The sequence below is a fragment of the Polypterus senegalus genome, chromosome 7, assembly GCF_016835505.1.
Source record: "Polypterus senegalus isolate Bchr_013 chromosome 7, ASM1683550v1, whole genome shotgun sequence".
Taxonomy (NCBI): Eukaryota; Metazoa; Chordata; class Cladistia; order Polypteriformes; family Polypteridae; genus Polypterus; species Polypterus senegalus.
In genome coordinates this window covers 107,011,236-107,031,448 of record NC_053160.1, presented here as the reverse complement: position 1 = coordinate 107,031,448, position 20,213 = coordinate 107,011,236, and the positions used below count along the sequence as shown (strand labels likewise).

At 38.3% G+C, this 20,213-nt stretch overlaps 1 protein-coding gene across 1 annotated transcript in view; it reads right to left on the bottom strand.

Annotated features, from left to right (window-relative positions):
• The window catches only part of LOC120532051 (protein FAM214A), a 95,462-nt gene extending 78,659 nt beyond the window's left edge, over nucleotides 1-16,803 (bottom strand). Inside the window, exon 1 of the mRNA XM_039757962.1 lies at nucleotides 16,657-16,803. The gene's annotated coding sequence lies outside the window, so the exon portion shown is untranslated. The remainder of the gene's footprint in view (nucleotides 1-16,656) is intronic.
• Nucleotides 16,804-20,213: the final 3,410 nt, after the last annotated feature.

Sequence of the window (20,213 nt, the reverse complement as noted above, 5' to 3'; positions counted from 1 at the left end):
CTCTACCCCAAAATTATTTTTTTATACAGTTGTGTAAAAAACAATTTCCCCCCTTCCCGATTTCTTACTCTTTTGCATGTCTGTCACACAAAATGTTTCTGATCATCAAACACATTTAACCAATAGTCAAATATAACACAAGTAAACACAAAATGCAGTTTATAAATGATGGTTTTTATTATTTAGGGAGAAAAAATCCAAACCTACATGGCCCTGTGTGAAAAAGTAATTGCCCCCTGAACCTAATAACTGGTTGGGCCACTCTTAGCAGCAATAACTGCAATCAAGTGTTTGCGATAACTTGCAATGATTCTTTTACAGCGCTCTGGAGGAATTTTGGCCCACTCATCTTTGCAGAATTGTTGTAATTCAGCTTTATTTGAGGGTTTTCTAGCATGAACCGCCTTTTTAAGGTCATGCCATAGCATCTCAATTGGATTCAGGTCAGGACTTTGACTAGGCCACTCCAAAGTCTTCATTTTGTTTTTCTTCAGCCATTCAGAGGTGGATTTGCTGGTGTGTTTTAGGTCATTGTCCTGTTGCAGCACCCAAGATCACTTTGATCAGCTTGAGTTGACGAACAGATGGCCAGACATTCTCCTTCAGGATTTTTTGGTAGTCAGTAGAATTCATGGTTCCATTTATCACAGCAAGCCTTCCAGGTCCCAAAGCAGCAAAACAACCCCAGACCATCACACTACCACCACCATATTTTACTGTTGGTATGATGTTCTTTTTCTGAAATGCTGGGTTCCTTTTACGCCAGATGTAACGGGACATTTGCCTTCCAAAAAGTTCAACTTTTGTCTCTTCAGTCCACAAGGTATTTTCCCAAAAGTCTTGGCAATCATTGAGAGGTTTTTTAGCAAAATTGAGACTAGCCCTAATGTTCTTTTTGCTTAACAGTGGTTTGCGTCTTGGAAAACTGCTATGCAGGCCGTTTTTGCCCAGTCTCTTTCTTATGGTGGAGTCGTGAACACTGACCTTAATTGAGGCAAGTGAGGCCTGCAGTTCTTTAGACATTGTCCTGGGGTCTTTTGTGACCTCTCGGATGAGTCGTCTCTGCGCTCTTGGGGTAATTTTGGTCGGCCGGCCACTCCTGGGAAGGTTCACCACTGTTCCATGTTTTTGCCATTTGTGGATAATGGCTCTCACTGTGGTTCGCTGGAGTCCCAAAGCTTTAGAAATGGCTTTATAACCTTTACCAGACTGATAGATCTCAATCTATCTGTTCCTGATTTTTTTTTGGATCTTGGCATGATGTCTAGCTTTTGAGGTGCTTTTGGTCTACTTCTCTGTGTCAGGCAGCTCCTATTTAAGTGATTTCTTGATTGAAACAGGTGTAGCAGTAATCAGGCCTGGGGGTGGCTACGGAAATTGAACTCAGGTGTAAAACACCACAGTTAGGTTATTTTTTAACAAGGGGGCAATTACTTTTTCTCACAGGGCCATGTAGGTTTGGATTTTTTCTCCCTAAATAATAAAACCATCATTTAAAAACTGCATTTTGTGTTTACTTGTGTTATATTTGACTAATGGCTAAATGTGTTTGATGATCAGAAACATTTTGTGTGACAAACATGCAAAAGAATAAGAAATCAGGAAGGGGGCAAATAGTTTTTCACACCACTGTATATGTGTCACACATGTGCAAGGAGGAGATAACTAAAGGCCCCAAGTAATGGTAATTCCACGACAGACAGGGGCAGGCGGGGTGCATTGACTATGTCTCTCGATTCCTTGCAGACAACTCTCTGTAAATCCCGCCAGGTCCCGGTGTCATTGATGATGTCACAAGAGAGGATGGCACTTCCGGCTCCAGCCCTAGAGAGGACGGCACTTACTTAACCGGCCTTTGCAGCTGCCACCTTAGCTCTAAGACTTCAGTTCTGTTTTGGACTCCGACTTATGAACATATCACAATTATTCAAGACCTTTTGCAGCCAGGACACATTATACAGGTGGCTGCCCCAAACCTTCATAAAGGCTTTGTCTCATTATTCTGACAGTGGCGTAGCCAGCAGGATTTCCAGAACCCAGAAGAAACTGGGACAGGCCCTGAACATCAGCCAGGTGGGAGAGTACCGAGGCCGAGTTTCTGAGTGGGGGTTTATCCCGTGGTCTATAATGACCCGGTGCATGCTTGGCTTCGGATAACTATAACCAGGCTAAAAAATTAAAGGAGAGTGTGGAAGAGACACACAGGAGTGGGATGGTTCCTTTGGTGAAAATGAAAGGGGCTTATTATGCTCTCTCAGAGGAGAGAGCTGTTCGCCCCATTGGGGTCAAGATCCCAGCCAAATGTGAAGAATCTCCAGGCCAGAAAATGGAAAAATTTAAACAATGGAAATTTGACCCTGAGCGGTCGACCCTGGAACAAGTCGCTCAATCGTTACGGCATTTCAGCTGACAGCTTTTCAAATAGTGCAACATGTAGCCTACTTCCTATTATTACAAACATTTCCAAAAGAATTCACCAAGCCGGTCTGGGGAGACTTCAAAAATACTCCATTCCATACAAAGACTCCTTGAATCATCCAGGGCAGCCTTGCAATCTTCCAACGTCTGGTGGATAAAGTGCTCCAACCCCATAATGCGAACAGTGCTGCCCACCTTGATGACACTGTTATCTATTCCAGCACATGGAAGGAACACGTATGGCAGGTCAAAGCGGTATTGTGGACACTAGGAGAGGCTGCATTTTGAATCAATCCAAAGAAATGTTTCTATGGATTTAAAGAAGCTAAATATTTGGGCTACCTGTCGAGTCGGGGTACCGTAAGACCACAGTGTTCAAAGGTAAAAGCCATTTTGAAATGGTCCTGTCCACGAACTAAGCGGCAAGCCCAAGCATTTCTCAGATTAGCCAGGTACTACAGCCGGTTTGTACCTCCGTTTTCGGTGAAAGCGGCACCCTTGTCTGATTTAACAGAGAAGAGGGCTCCTAACAATGTGGTATGGACTGATAAGACAGACGCTGCATTTTGTGACTTAACACTAGAATTACCAGAGCCTACGAAAAAACTCGTAAATCCGATCCCACCTTAAATCGCTTCTTAAATCCCTTCACACCTCTCCGCCAGCATCCTTTGTCCTCTAAATGTGCTGATAAAGAGAAGCTAGAAGCAGCTGGCTATTCCATGACCCCACCAATTTAGAACGTGCATGAACTTCTCTCAGCTCATGCCTTGATTGAGTATCTGGGAGTGAAGTGAAGTTTAAGGCCGGAGTTATACTTCACGCGACGCGACACATGCTGCAGCGGACGCTCCTGCTACGCAAGCGTTGTAGTGTTTATACTTGCGCGCGTACTTTACGTAAATCTGGAGGAATCCACCAGGTGACAGTGCGAGATATTATCGTGGAGAGAACATGTTCGTTCTCTTCGCTGTGTTGTGAATTGCCTAAAACACCTATTAAATTCCAATAACACCTTACCGCAATATCTCTGAAAAGGATGTTTATTGATTAAATCCATAAATCCAGGGATGTATGTGTCCATTCCAGGAATCATTGGGCACGAGTGAGAAACAGTCCCTTGACGAGGCCTCAGCTCATCGCAAGATGAATACAGTGGAACCTCGGTTCACGAACGTCCCGGTTCACGTACAACTCGGTTCACGACCAAAAAGATCGCCAAACTTTTGCCTCAGTTCACAACCACACACTCGGTATACGAACAAGCCAGGTTCCCTTGCCTGCCTGCAAGCTGAGCTGAAAGGAGAGAGAGAGAGAGAAAGAGCGAGCGAGCACATGCCTGCTGGGAAGGGGGAGGAGGAGACTGCTGCACGTGTTTGCTGAACAAGCCAGTTTCCCTTGCGTCCTCAGTTGAGAGAGAGAGAGAGAGAGCAAGCGGCGGCGAGACGCGTCGTGTCTGCTGGGAAGGGGGAGGAGGAGATTGCTGCACATGTTTGCCTGCCTATCTGTAGGCTGTAGTGCAAGTGAACCATCCCCCCTACCACAGGCAGCCTGAGAGAGAAAGAGAGCTGCCATGCCTTTTCATTTAAGCAAAGCCGCTCCTTGTTCATTGTTTTCAATAAGACGTGCACTCTCTTTATGCTCTACAGTATTTCGTGTGCTTTTGCAGTTAACTATGGCTTCTAAGCAAGTGGAGAGTGGTCAGAACAAAGTTTTGAAGAAAATTGAAATCAAAGTAAAGAAAGAAATTACAAAAGGTGGAAAAAATGTTTACCAGTTTACTCATTTACCAATCAGAGAACCCTCATGCTTTCAAGCAGCATAATGTAAACAAAGCCAGACTGCCAGTAATGTGGAGGGTCACAAGAACGTTCTTTTTGGAATGGCTGCATGAGGCTTTCACTCCCACCAGCTAAACAGCTAAAAGCACCAGAAACCCAAGAAATCACAAGAGAGAAAACACCTGAAGGAAAACACTTCATGCCAGAACTCGTTTCATGCAAGGTTAGTTTTCTTGGTGGTTTTTGTATTACGGATTTTTCAAAAGTAATTTTTTTAGTTCATAATGCGATTTGTTGCAATGTTTTCAAATGTTCGCTTTTTTCCTTGTGCTTAAAACTCATGAAAGGTTTACAGATGGAGTTTTTCATAGCGATTAGGTGCGATGTTACATTTCTCTTTTTCAAATGTTCGCTTTTTTCCTTGTGCTTAAAACTCATTAAAAATTGTTTACATGGAGGACTTCATCGTGTGATTTGTTGCAATGTTACTTTTTTGGTTGCTTGCGAGTTGGTTTTTAAATGAAGTTCGGATTTGTGCAATGTTTTTTTCTGCTGTGCTTAAAACTCATTTTAAAAACACTGTTTACAGCGATCAGGCTTTAGGTTTAATAGCGTGATCTCCTGCAATCTGACTTTTTTGTTTGCTTGCGAGTTGGTTTTTGCAAGCGCTTCGGATTTGTTCCTTTTTTTTCTGCTGTGCTTAAAACTCATTTGAACAACATTGTTTACAGCGACCAGGCTTTAGGTTTAATAGCGCGATCTAGGGAGGGAGGGGCTTTGGTGGTGTGTGTGCTACAGAGAGAGAGCGCGAGCGAGCCAGCTCGTGTAGCTGATCAGGGAGCCTGGGTGCTTTGTGTCAGTGTTATTCAATGTTTTTACATTAGTTTACTATTACACTGTGGATTCTATGGTGTAATTAACTATATTTGTGCTTAATCTTTACATATTTTTACATATTTACATACAGTTTGTACCGTCTGGAACGGATTAATTGTATTTACATACAATCCTATGGGGAAAACTGCTTCGGTTCACGACCAAAGTTCTGGAACGAATTATGGTCGTGAACCGAGGTTCAACTGTACAAGCACACACATACACTAGCGGCATTTTAGCGGCACCCAATCCCCAAATCTGCATATCTTTGGAAGGAAACCGGAGCACAGTGTGAAATACAAGCAGGAAATACCAGCAACAGAACTCCCTGCGAGACAGCAGTGCTATTACTCTGCCACCGTGACACCCCCATGTGTGTAATTATTCCCCCATGTGTGTATTAACAGTATTCATTATTTAAACGAAATTATATGTAAAATGTAACATACACATTTTAATGCATTTCATCATGAAAGTGATATCAAGTATAAATCTAAAGATTCTAAATGTACAGAGAGTTGGAATATCATACATTTAATTTGTTCTGTTTGGCGATCTATTGCTGCTTTCCGCTGCTGAAGCAAAATGCCGACATACAGATGGTGCTTTTATATTTAAAGCGTCGCATATTCCCGATCGTAATGACACGATACATTTTAAAAGTCTCACATACCATCTTTTGTGCCATCTATTTTTTATTGTTTTACTTTATCTGCGGTCAGGTCCAAGAAGCTCGTAGCGATTAAAAACTGGGATGACGTTTACGATCGTCTGCTTTAATGATAAAGTAAACTATGAGGTTAAAGTGGACATTTCAAGATTAAAGTCGAAATTTCCACTTTAATCACAAAATACACGTTTTCACCGTGTCCTTTATTTTTTTCTCAGTGGCTCAAATATAAAGCTATACATTAGGTTGCTGTTGTTAAGTTGCAAAAATTAAAAAATAAAAAAAAGACATATATAAAAATACACGATACATTTTAAAAGTCTCACATACCATCTTTTGTGGCGTCTATTTTTTTTGCCACTTCACATCGGCTACATAATGTATAGCGCTGTATTTGAGCCATTCATCAAACAGCAAAGTGTGCACATCGATCCCCGAAGGATCTCCATAGAGGCTTGCTGTCACATGTAGATAGTAAACAAAGACTCTGGCGTCCGTTCGACTTTTAGCACACTCGCCCCGACTTTTGCTGGTACTGCAACTCGCAGCGTCACGTTAATTTCTGAGGACCTGCTCAGAGGACGCGTGAAATGAACGCTGGGAACGCGTGGCAGCCATGATGCGGGCGCGTATGCGTTCTAAGCGTGAAATATAAATGAGCCCTTAGAGTGGAAATAATAGATCGTTATTTGAAATACACGCATTTCATGTCTGTTCCGTTTCTACGGTAATCTGTGTAAACACATTGTTAAAACAGAAACGTTTTTTATATTCTAGTAGTAGATGACAAAATGTAGGCATAAACTATATAATGTATGCCTTAGTCCAGATATCAAAGAAACATTTTCACAAAAGGTACAAATATAACACAAAACTTGCGCTTTTATTCAAAAATAACTGCAGAAACAAAAAGCCGCCTTACCATGCGACATTGACACCCATTTATTATGATTGCCTCCGTGGCGCAATTGATTCAGCTGCCGACTGGGAATCAAAAGGTCGCAAGTTCGAACCTGCACTACTCCGTTTTGAGAAGTAAACTGCTCTTAGTCTTACTATTTTAGAATAACAGCATACATATGATTTCAGTCTGTAACAGCCGGTGTAATTTATGATCCTTATAAAAGGTTAGCTTTGTTTTTTTGTTTTTTTTTTAATTCACTTTTCATTCTCTCAGTCGCGTTCAGAATCAATCCATACAACCCCATCTGACACGGCTGTTTTCACATAAAGACGTGCTATAGCTCTGCAGTGTACTTGTGACTGCATTCTCGTACCAATGTTTGCGAAATTAAGTGTCTGCGTGCACTTTTCGTGCCATTACACGTGTATTTTTTGAGCATGCCCGTTTGAGCATGCTCAATCACAGGAACATATGTTGGTGTAAAAGTATAACAAAACAAGTGCACTTTTATTCAAGACTACCTGTATAACCGGAGAAAAAAGAAAGCAAGTTACAGTAGGCGATTGATACGACAGCTTGCATGGTTCAATGCTAAGAAGTGCTGATTTCCATTCCGTGCTATATAAAATCATCACATTCAAATATTAACAGTTCCCACACACCCAAGGACCGTCCTTCCTATATTTACGACACGTGTACTTGTTGCAGTGTACACACCTTTCTGTGCTATGGTTCCTATTACACTGAATGAGCACCTGACACTGTACTTTCTTCCCTGGGGGAAGGTCCCACATCAGAGAATTTCCAGTTCCTGCATAAATTCACACCCGATCTGACGCTGTTCGTTTTCAAATGATATTGCATTAGTGCGAGGATGTTTTCACATATATTGTCTCTTTTTTTCAGGTAATAGAAACCACAGCATAGCCCACCATACGGACGCTTCGGACACAGGCCTGGGAGCTGTGCTCAGCCAGAGCATCGATGGTGTTGAACATCCCATTGTGTACCTGAGCTGGAAACTTTTGGATCGGGAGACCAGGTATGCGGCTGTGGAGAGGGAAGCCCTTGTCATAAAATTTAGTCCATGAGCAGGCAGTCCCTTCACACGGAATTGAACTTTTAAATCAAAGACCCACTACTTCCACTCATTCATTGGTCCAGAATCTTGTCTTCATTTCTACAATTTCCACAAAGTTTTGATGCTAACTTAATATCACAAACCATCCTAAATATTATGTCAACCATGATGTCACAGATCACATGGCAAGTTAATCACATGCCTAGTAATCACACAGAATGACAGTTAAAACCTTTCAGTGGAACATTTTTATGTCCTGTAACCTTAACATTTTCATATTAACAAAACTGCAAAATTAAAGAAATGCTCCACCCAAAAATTATATTTTTATACTGTATGCTCTGCTACCACTACTCATTTTTTTGCAGAGAAATTATATATTGAAGATTCAAACTGAATGAAACTCTGCAGTGACAAGTTTTGGAAAACAGCAAGCAATATTAAAAGCATTCATGAAAAAAAGAAAATGAAATCTCATGTAGACTATTTTGCATAATCCACATATATGATCAAAATGTGTACTATTAAGAGTTACCTCTTGAAAAGTCGGTATTGAATGTTAACAGGAAATATGTAATTCCTACAATACTGTGCATTTGAATTGAAAAAAGGACTCTTGTTCAATGAATGAGGCAGAGAGACAGATTTGCACATTTTAACCATATAAATGGATAATGAACATGATTTTTTTTCTTCTTCCACTGATGTTTTTAACATCATTTGCTGCTTTCCAGAACCGGTCACCACAGAGTTCCGTTGAGTTTGGATCTTCAATACATGTATATAATTTCTCCACAAAAAAATACAATTTTTCTCAACCACCACTACAAATTACATGGGATAAGTAACATATTTAAAAAATTACACACACACACACACACATTATTCTTGAGTGGAGTATTCTTTGAATATGAACACAGAATTACTTTGAAACTGGTCACACAGACTGGAAGCATTCAAATAAACCCAAAACAGTAATTATTTTAAGATAGAACATTGCTGTCAAAATCAATTGTGTTGCTGTTAATATTACCCTTCAATAATTATTAAAATCATTGTAATCATATGTTAAATAGCTTTTCTCCTTCTCTTTCTATTACACTACTGAGACATTTTTGTTAGAACTAAACTTCCAGGTTGGATGGTAGCCATTAACATTGTCAATGATTAATACAGAATCAAACCATTGTCAAATCCAATCAAAGTCACAAACACTATACATTCATGTATGTTATTTCTTTATTGTGTTTTAAGTAAGAAAGTTTACAAATATATGAATATAGTTTGTTTATGGAATCTGTTTGTTAAAATTTTATTTAATCACATTATATTTGTAAACATGCACAATACTCTAAACTAACATAAACACACAATAAATGTGTAAACTATGCATAGAAAGTAGGAAATAACAAGAATTAAAGCAGAATCCCCAGAGTTGTGGGGTTAAAGCTGAAACTACTATGCACCATGCTACACTGAATGGAAAGTCGAGTATATCAATAATAAACAATAATAAACAATAATCTTGATGGTAAAATGGGTTAATTTTGTTTCAAAGCTTCAGTAATACAGATTGAAATTTCCTTTACACATTTTTTCTTAATTTAACAGCATGACAAAACAATACTACCACTGTATGATCTGGGCTATAATAATTCATTATTGAGGTTATGTTCATATAAATATTTTATATGTGACAAATACAGTGGATGCCCTTACATTATGTGCCTGCAAATTAAAAAAAAATTAAAAAAAATAAATAATTACTTACTGAAAATGAATACCGATATACAATTCAGAAATGGGACAGGTTTTACTTTACAAATTAAAACAACTTAACTGTGACTTCTACTTTTATTCCACTTTATAGGAGTTTTTTATCTAAAAATCCTAAAATGTATCAAATGATGATGATGCCCAAAAACTACATTAACCCATTTTCATGACACAGATGAGCTTATAACCATGACAAATACATTATACACAATTATATATTCAATCTCCTTCCATTATATCATTTTTAACCCTTTATGTTGTTTCCAGTACTCCATTCACTTAGCATTTGTGCAGTTTGTATTTTTCATCTATAGTCTCATTGGCCTTTACAATCCACCAGCTGGGATGGTGAAAACGTAAAAAATCTGTATAGGATATTAAGCAAGCAGTGGTTTTTAATCTGTAACAACTAACCACAACATGATTAATGCAGCTGACAGTGATAGACCTCCTCCAGCTCACTCGTTACTTTCCCTCACAGGGTACAATTCATTTTCAGCAGGCCTTCTAATAGCTGGTGGGGGTTTGCTGACTTAGCTACGAGTGGATGCATACTGGGGCCATTCGCTCTTGTCATTTGTTCCTTATGCCTACAGAAAAGTCCTGACTGGACACAGCGAATGCTGGTCTTAATGGAGAAGTCAGACTTAGTAGGATTTGCATTTAATATGGTGGAGATGCACTCCAAAGCTGAAAGACAGTAAAACAGGGAAACAGAGAGGGAGAGAAAAAACAAGAGAAAGCGGCAGAATACAAAAAGGAGACATTACACACACATCCAAACAAGTTGTTCAGGAGGATTCAAGATGCAACACTATTTCACCCATCCCCCTTTACCCTAAAGGCTCCATTATTCATGATAGTAAACAAGTTCCTACTCTCTTGCCTGATCAAAAATAAAATCCCTAGTCACAAGTCAAAATATGCCCAGTTGCCCAAAGCAACCAAACAGTACTTCTGCTTAGTTGTCTAAAATGAAACAAACTGCTAGCAACGTTTTTAATTGATCACAACTACCTAATATAATGCTGCATTCCCTGCCAATTATGCAAGGTCTTGTGATGGAATGAAATCAGTATTGATGTGAAAAAGCTAAAATGCACTTGGAGCCTTTTTAATGCCAAGACAAAAAAAAAGGGTAATTACAGTTGTGCTTGAAAGTTTGTGAACCCTTTAGAATTTTCTATATTTCTGCATAAATATGACCTAATTCTGACAAGGCTCCTGTCAATCATGGAGAAACCACTGCATCCACTGAACAGTGTCATCCCAAGGCAGAGGAGCAGCTTCAGTGACAGACTGCTGTCACAGTCCTGCTCCACTGACAAACTGAGGAGACCGTTCCTCCCCCACACTATGCGACTCTTCAATTCCACCCGGAGGATAAACGCTAACATTATTCAAAGTTATTGTCTGTTTTTTACCTGCATTTTTATTACTCTTTAATTTAATATTGTTTTTTGTATCAGTATGCTGCTGCTTGATTATGTACATTTCCCCTTGGGATTAATAAAGTATCTATCTATCTATCTATCTAAAACATCATCAGATTTTCACTCAACTCCTAAAAGTACATAAAGAGAACCCTGTTAAACAAATGAGACAAAAATATTACACTTGGTCATTTATTTATTGAGAAAAATGATAGAATATTACATAATTTGTGAGTGGCAAAAGTATGTGAACCTCTAGGATTAGCAGGGAGTTTGAAGGTGAAATTAGAGTCGGGTATTTTCAATCAGTGGGATGACAATCAGGTGTATGTGGGCACCCTGCGTTATTTAAAGAACAGGGATCTATCAAAGTCTGCTCTTCACAACATATGTTTGTGGAAGTGTATCATGGCACGAACAAAGGAGATTTCTGAGGACCTCAGAAAAGGAGTTGTTGATGCTCATCAGGCTGGAAAAGGTTACAAAACCATCTCTAGAGAGAGTTTGAACTCCACAAATCCACAGTCAGACAAATGGTGTACAAATCGAGGAAATTCAAGACCATTGTTATCCTCCCCAGGAGAGGCTGACAAACAAAGATCACTCCAAGAGCAAGATGTGTAATAGTCAGCGAGGTCACAAAGGACCCCAGGGTAAATTCTAAGCAACTGAAGGCCTCTCTCACATTGGCCAATGTTCATGTTCATGAGTCCACCATCAGGAGAACACTGAACAACCATGATGTGCATGGCAGGGTTGCAAGAGTAGGCCACTGCTCTCCAAAAACAACATTGCTGCTTGTCTGAAGTTTGCTAAAGATTACGTGTACAAACCAGAAGGCTATTGAAAGAATGTTTTGTGGACGGATGAGACCAATATAAAACTTTTTGGTTTAAATGAAAAGCGTTATATTTGGAGAAAGGAAAACACTGCATTACAGCATAAGAAGCTTAACCCATCTGTGAAACATGGTGGTGATAGTATCATGGTTTGGGCCCGTTTTGCTGCATCTGGGCCAGAACAGCTTCCCTTCATCGATGGAACAATGAATTCTGAATTATATAAAAGAATTCTAAAGGAAAATGTCAGGACATCTGTCCATGAACTGTATCTCAAGAAAAGGTGAGTCATGCAGCAAGACAATGATCCTAAGCACACAAGTCGTTCTACCAAAGAATGGTTAAAGAAGAATAAAGTTAATGTTTTGGAATGGCCAAGTCAAAGTCCTGACCTTAATCAAATCCAAATGATGTGGAAGGACCTGAAGCGAGCATTTAATGTGAGGTAACCCACCAACATCCCAGAGCTGAAGCTGTTCTGTACGGAGAAATGGGCTAAAATTCCTCCAAGCTGGTGTGCAGGAATGATCAACAGTTACCGGAAACGTTTAGTTGCAGTTATTGCTGCAATGGGTTGTCACACCAGATACTGAAAGCAAAGGTTCACATACTTTAGTCACTCACAAATATGTAATATTCAATCATTTTCCTTAATAAATAAATTACTAAGTTTAATATTTTTGTCTTATTTGTTTAACTGGTTTCTCTTTATCTACTTTTAGGACTTGAATGAAAATCTGATGATGCATTAGGTCATATTTATGCAGAAACATAGAACATTCTAAAGGGTTTACAAACTTTCAAGCACAACTCTAAGAACTAAAACTCAGCCATCTAATAACTTTACAATGGTGGCATTAATAACCAACATTAACAAAGTGGAAAGGTAGGAAAGTGCATTGGACATCCCTAACAACCACAGAATATGTAGGTATGTGTTCGAGGATAACTATATGCCAGTTTTGCATTTTTCACTGAAGGTCAATTTAGATTTCTAAAATGAACTATTTTATATTGTGAAATAAATCCCTTTGTTTCAAAGATTACTTGCCAATTAACACTTAGTTCAAACAGCTTGTTTCATGTTATCCTACACAAGAAGCAAAGGAGAGAAATCTGGAAACGAGGGAAGCCACTGTACTGAACTGAATCCATTATCATGTTGGTAAAAGAATTCCAAAAACTTCTCAGCCTTTTGGGCACAATGTAAATTCTACTGAAAATATACATTTGCATGTGTACTGTTGCCATGAGGAAGGCACATGTCTGCCAACAATGTTGAGATGTTTTGTAGCTTTTTAAATTATAAATACTGTATGCATTAACAGATTCAGTCAACATGTAAATGACTGGTGCACAGTTCAGGGATGGCTCTTCTAATTAGCCCAATGCTGTGAACATAGTGTGACACTGAACTGGATTAAACAGATTAGAAAATGTAGAGGGAAAGAAATGGAAGAACATTCTTCACAAGTGAAGGAATTTTCTGTTCATCAGTACTCTATTCCCATATTCAAGATCTCTCTAGCCTGGGTATTTTTGGAAAGAGAAAACAAAAAAACAAACTAATTCACTTTTTTTATGAAGGTATGCAAATACATATGGTACCAAGTACACTGCTGCATTCAAAGTTATAATCTCTAGTTTTGCCAGTTTGTAACTAAGTAAACACAAACACAATTCATTGGTACCCGCCTTTCTGCTTTAAATGCAATGTCTGTGTATGAAATACTCTCACTGACTAAGCAATCAATTCTTTACAATGTGAAGGTGCACTGCACAAACCGAAATCTGTCCATTTATGAGGATACAAACATTAAGCAGCACTCCTCTTCAAGTTACAAGTTGTTTACATATCCATACCTATCATCAGTGCCAACTGCAAAAACCTAGCTGAGGTCCCCACGATTTCTTTCACAAAAAAATCATAACTGATGCTGTTTATAGATTATGACATACTGAATGATTAAAGAATAATACCAAAAGTGTCTGTCAAACATTCATAGAGTAGAAGTATATTTCTAGGCCAATGCACCATATGCTGACAAGCATAATATTAAAATGACAAATTGGTAATCAGAGACTTAATCAGTACAAGTCAAGAAAAAGAATAAATAAAATGTTTAACATTTGTTAAGTGGAGTACAGATGTGGAATTCCACATGTGCTGTAGTCTCGGCAGTTTTTACTGTGACATATGTAGCATTCTTTAGTGATTAAACAAAACATGCATCTTGAATTTATTTTTACTTATCATTATCAAATAACACCCAATCAATCAGGACTATAAAAATCCCATTCAAAATCCGATGGAAACAACTGTAAAATAGTAGAATGTGTATACAAACACATTATGAATTATCGGTGATTAACTGTTATTTGAAAAAGAGGGACATCAACTATGGGGACAGTGATGTTTCTCATACCATCACTGACAACCTCCGTTACCAAACCCAACTTAGCAAATCTCCAATTAGGTAATTCTGTTGCTGGTTAAAGCACTGCTTGGATTGCTATCACACACAAAAGAAATCAATAATGTTTGAAAAATAAGCATCCATAACACTGGATTGGCAGATGAAAGGATGCTGATACAGAACATGACAGAGTTCTTTTCAAATATGCAAATCTTTTGAAAATTGTTTGCAAATAGGTAAAAAGTGCAATAGTTTTAGGACCAAGAAGAAGTAAATTTAAAATGTAAATGATGACTATTTTAAAAAGTGATATGAGGTAATGCAAGTGCCATGCATGCAAACCACAGAAAATGTGCTAGGGATGACATTTTTCTAATTTCAAACAATGATGCTTTATTTCTCCTTAAGTGAATGCAAACTAAAAGAGTAGTTACATTTCGTCATTTTTTTTTTTTTTTAATTTTAATTTGAACTTTTGACTGTTTTGTACATTATCTTTTTCTTGAGCAAGTGATTTTGTATGTGGGTGAACAAATACATGAGATAAATAGAGTAAAAATGTGAAAACAACCCTGATGAAACAATTTTCATTGCTGTCTATGAGCCTATTGTGAAAACCTTTAAAGAGGAAAAATTGGGACAATGTTTGGAAACCTACAAGAGAGAACAGCAGCCCAACCATCAGGCCAAGAATAAAAAGTTGGAACCAAAAAATAAATCATCATATTAAAGCTATCTGTATTTTGGATGCACAAGTAGCATTTCCAAAAAATTATAAAGGAATCTCACTCAACCCTTAATGGTGCAAGTAGTCTTGTACATTTCCTTTCTGAAAAGGGTAGGTCACAGTGATTGTGTGTATGCAGACAATAACATTGCTTCCTCATGGATTCAACATTCAGTTTTTGAATCCCACACCAACTTGTGTGGGGAGTTCACTTTCTCCTTTTTTCTGTATTGGTTTTTCTCCCACATCCCTGAAGACATGCCGATTAGGTTGAATAACAATTCCAAACTGTGCGAGTGTGTGTGTACGTGTCAGTGAACGTTGCCTTGAAATCAGCTGGTGACCAACTGTGGGATTTTTTTCTGCCTTACATCCTGTACTACTGGGATAGGTACATGGCGTTGTCATGTTAAATTTGGCACTCCTGACTCTTTTAGTGGAGTTTTCTCATTAACCATATACAATAACATACTCAACCCCAATTCATCTTATTCAAGGTCAATGTGGCTGAAGCATATACTAGAAGCATTGGAAGCAACAAAGGAACCAGAGCTGGCCAGGAAGTTACCACATACATCTGTAGAATCTATACCTACCAAATCAAGATTACCAATAAACCAAATATGCAAGTCTTTTGGAATGGGCAGGAAATCTTGGGCATCCAGAGAAATACAGCACGCAAAACCCGACACAGCTTACAAGTTCCATGTACACAGAATAACCTAGGGGGATGGATCTATGAGTCAGCAGCCCTAACCAATGACTTATTGTAAAGCATTTCACTACAATGCATTGGTAACAGTGGCTGTAACTCCGGCAATGTCTTAGTATCACTTTTTAAATTTTGCTTGTAATAACTACTGCTGATCATAAATGATTAACTATGCCATAAACAAGCCCTTTATAGCTAAACGATTTTCCACTGTATGTAGTTTTATACTAAGATTACAGTATGAACTATCATAAGTGGCTTTGATAGATATTTGATCCTTATTAAAAACGAATATTATGTTTTATTAAACTTGCCTTGTTTATGTTGTAGTCCTTCTATCCACTAAATTTGTAAAACGAATATGAAGACGATAGGTTATGAATACATTTATTCAAAATATAATCAGTCTTGATTCTAGAATGTCTGTAAATTTCCCTTTGGGATTAATAAAGTATGCATCTTATCTACTAATAAAATATTTATGTTCAAATGTTATATTAACTACAAAAAGTTATCACAGAAAACTACAGTATTTGTTTTTTTTAATCTGTGTTAAATAGCCAAAGTGGAAATGCACTAAACAAATGAGCGCTCTGACTCCAATCAAAAACTGTTGTCAAAATAAATCTGAAAGAAAAAAAAAATGCTTTCCGTACTTGGACAACAAGCTCACTGGGTTTACCACCCTTGAATCAGTGCTCTGTTTCTGTGTAACCCTGGCCTTCTTCTTTTAATAAGTGCATCACCCTACGCTTGTGCCTACGTGTAACACACTTTTCTTTAACCGGTGACTTAAACCAAACTGTGAAGTGCAGTCTTTTTATAAGACGGCGTTCAGACTGGGGGGGAAGGGCTGTAATGAAATGCCAAGTCAGGGTTTGATGGGGTCTGCTGAGGAACGGACGAATTATCTTTTAAGTAAAAAAAAACACCCGGAGGCCCCTCCTTGTTCCCAATCTCATGAAAGCAAGCAGACAGACAAACACATAAAAGGAGGACAAACTCCCTCGACGGACACTTACACGCTGGCCTTGCCGTGCCGAACTGTTCTTTACGTCCGCAGCACCACCGCCCCAAATTCCATCTCCGGCCCTTTAACAAACGACGCTTCCGGGTTGCGAGAAAGGCGCAAGAAGAAGCGCATCTCTCCGCCCGCACGCGCCAGCCTGAACCCGCTTGTATCCAATCACAACAAGAGAAACCCGCCTCCAAACAAAGACAACAGAACCTGTTATGCTGATAGGATAGCAGCAGGCTTCAGCGACGTGGAGGTTGTGACCACGCCTACTACACGTGCTTCCCGCTAGCCTTCTGGAGAGTGACTGAGGGAAGCCTACTTTGAGGGGCCTGTAAAGGGACTAAATACATACCGACAACTCCATGGTCTAAGTGGGTAGTGATAAATATTATTGGTATCAGAGAACGGGAGTAATGTGTGAATAAAGGAGGGAGACACCGTGTGTAAGCAACAGTGTAAAATAAGCAGTAGCTGGTAATATGCCAGACAGAATTTAAAGGTGATTCAGCTCACATAGCTTTTAAACACAAAGAAATCTTGTATCAAAGCCACGAAAGATGCAGCAGGTTAACAATATCATGACTACATGTTGTTATATTTATTTCATTAATATTTTTTAGTCAAATTTAAAGTTAGAATGACCTTTAATGTAAAAATGACGACTGCTTTTGTTTGACCCTGTGCTTGGCCATGAAAGATGTGTTAAAATGTTACCTTTAATTTTTTATTTTTAGCTGATTTAATCAATGTTTCCACATTTAAGTATTTAAGTATTGTTCTTCATGTATATTAGTAACACATTTTTATCTCAGCCCATATTTTTTCTGTGCTGGAATGTACTACTCTTCTTTTGTCTCATAAATTATTGAATATATTTCTTTACACTGCTCCAGTTCATATAATGTTCTCATGCTTGCTAATTTTAATATCCATATCAGCTGTGCTACAGCTGCTGTAACTTTGACTTTTCTCATTCTTCTCAGCTCCTGTTGACTTACCCAAACAGTACTATTCTATATTTATGCTGATGGCCATACTCTGGGTTTCCTATTCTAAAAAGCAATAGTTGTTATCTTTTGGCAGGTGGTGCAGCTTTCTGGCTAAGGTCGTGGACTTTAAACTATAAGGCTGTATAGTTCAATGCCCAACTCCTGCTAAATGAGTGGCACGATGAAACTCTGTACTCCAAATGTAAAATATGTGTGAATAGTTATAGTATATCTGTATTTATAAAGTCCCTTTCAATAATTTTCACTACAGAAAGGTGCTATATAAGAAATAACGTTGGTTAGACACTGATGAATTGTCTAATCCTGTAGGCATGATGAATTGAAAGTCTTCAGGTCTCACTGCTCTTAGACAGAAAGAGAGATAGTTGTGCCATGTCCAGGACTGTACATATGCAGGAGAAGTTAAGCTAGAGCTCACAATTACTCAGTGAAACATAAGGAAGTCCTTAATTTTTTACTGACCAGATTTTCAATCAAATTTTCAATCTCAGTCTAACAAAAATTTGGTCCTTTCTTTCAAAGGTCTTTTCCATTTTGACTCAACATTTATTACCTTTTCCCCTTGTTATATCTGCTATGTGTTTTCTTTATCATGTATTCATCATATTATCACTCTTTAAAACCTCCCCACATTATATTTCTCAAAGTATGATACACTGTTATCTGGGAAGAATTTATGTTAAGTTTCTGCCAGTTAGAGTCGTTGGCTAAACTGCAGAGGAATAAGAGGAGAGAGGATCAGGTGAGGGTGCCAATGCCCGGTCTGGCTGACGAATAACACTATTTGAACCAGTAAACTGTTCCACATGCGCATATGTGTGACAATATTTACTTGATGATCTCCCCTATCGGTACTGATACTGTAGTATTGGTCACTACCATGTGGCTTATCCATGATTTTACAAGAGATTTCTGTTACACTGACTACAACATGCTTCAAAAGCTCATTAATACTTATGACATACCTTATGGAAGGCTGAATTCATGGATTTTCTCCACTCTGTTTCTTATTGTTCTATTGGATTAGTGTTTTCAGTTGTTATATCAGTCCCATATAAAAGTACCAGTATGCACCTACTCAAACATTAACGATCAAAAAAACAAATTAAAGCACTTAAGTATAAACCAGGGGAAGTACATACTGAGTAAAGAAATAAGCAGAAAATATTTTAAATCTTTTAAAAGCAGTTACATGAAAAGAAAGAAATTAATAGAGAAGCAAGGAAAACAATTGTCAAAACCATAAAAACGACAGTCAATACAATGCAACAGAAAGAAGAACTACAACCCATCACTTTACTAGGCCTTAATGCAATATCCAAAAAGCAAATTTCCAGGAGTTGATGGGCTCCCAGCAAATGTTTAATATAAATTCTTCGAGCAGTTAGGCATTTACTGTGAAGTCAGCAAAGGAAAGAGTCTGCAACAAACATGAAAACAAAGAGGAATCACTCTGATAGCTAAGCAGAATGATACGAAGGGCATTAAGAATTGGAGACCAATAATCCCCCTATGTCAGGATTACAAAATATACAGCAGAATGATCACTCAAAGAATGAAGAAAATCTAAAAAGAAATAATAGCAGGAGATGCTATGTGTGATTCTGGGGAGAAAAACTGAACTGGAAACACAATAGACAGAAATATTCTACTAGCCGTACTACATGTGAACTTAGAAAAAACATTTACTTACTCAAGACCAGAAGTCTCTGTATGGGTAGACAATATAAATATGAAATATTTAAAATTAGAACGTGGAATCCAACAAGCCTGTGCACTATTTTCAATGTTTTTAGGAGGGAGATATACAGCACTTGCTGACAACTATGCAAATCGGCATTATATGGGGGATATTATTCTATAGCGGACGTCCAAAAATGCGCAAAAAGTGTGAACAAGAAGGGCACGTAGCGGCTGAATGTAAACAAGGAAACCCAAAAAACCGCAGAGAGTTGTTCCACCTGGTAAGAAATTGTCGGGGGAGGATAATTTGTCACTTGTGTGGCGAAAACACTCATAGTTTCAAATTTTGCCCATTATCGTACACAAACAAATGCAAAAAAATTGATACAATAAACATAAAAGAGATGATGAAGAAGAAGAGGGATAAAGTGACAAAGAAGGCAGAAATAGTGTAGTGCTTTTTCAAACTCCCATAAGGAGTACTGGAAAAATAAAATAAGTAATAGAGAGTACTGAAGTCCCAAATGGGACTCAAGTAGAGGAAGAGACAAATAGAAATGGAGATGAAGGAAAAGTCACTTCCCTGAGCAGGAGACAACAGAGAGTAGCAGACAGCTTAGGAAAAATCCAAATGGAATTGGAAAAGATGACCAACATGTTCACCACTAATAACAGCATTACACAACAATGTCGGAAAAAAATTAGAAATAAAGGACTGGTACCAAATAGTAAAGGAAAGTAACAAGCAGATGGAAAGAAAAGAAAGTGAGGAAAGAATCCGTAGACGCCTTTTCAAAAATCACCCTAATGAAAGAACAGGATAAGAAGAGTCCACACACTCAAGAGAGCGAAAAAAATAAAAAGAAGA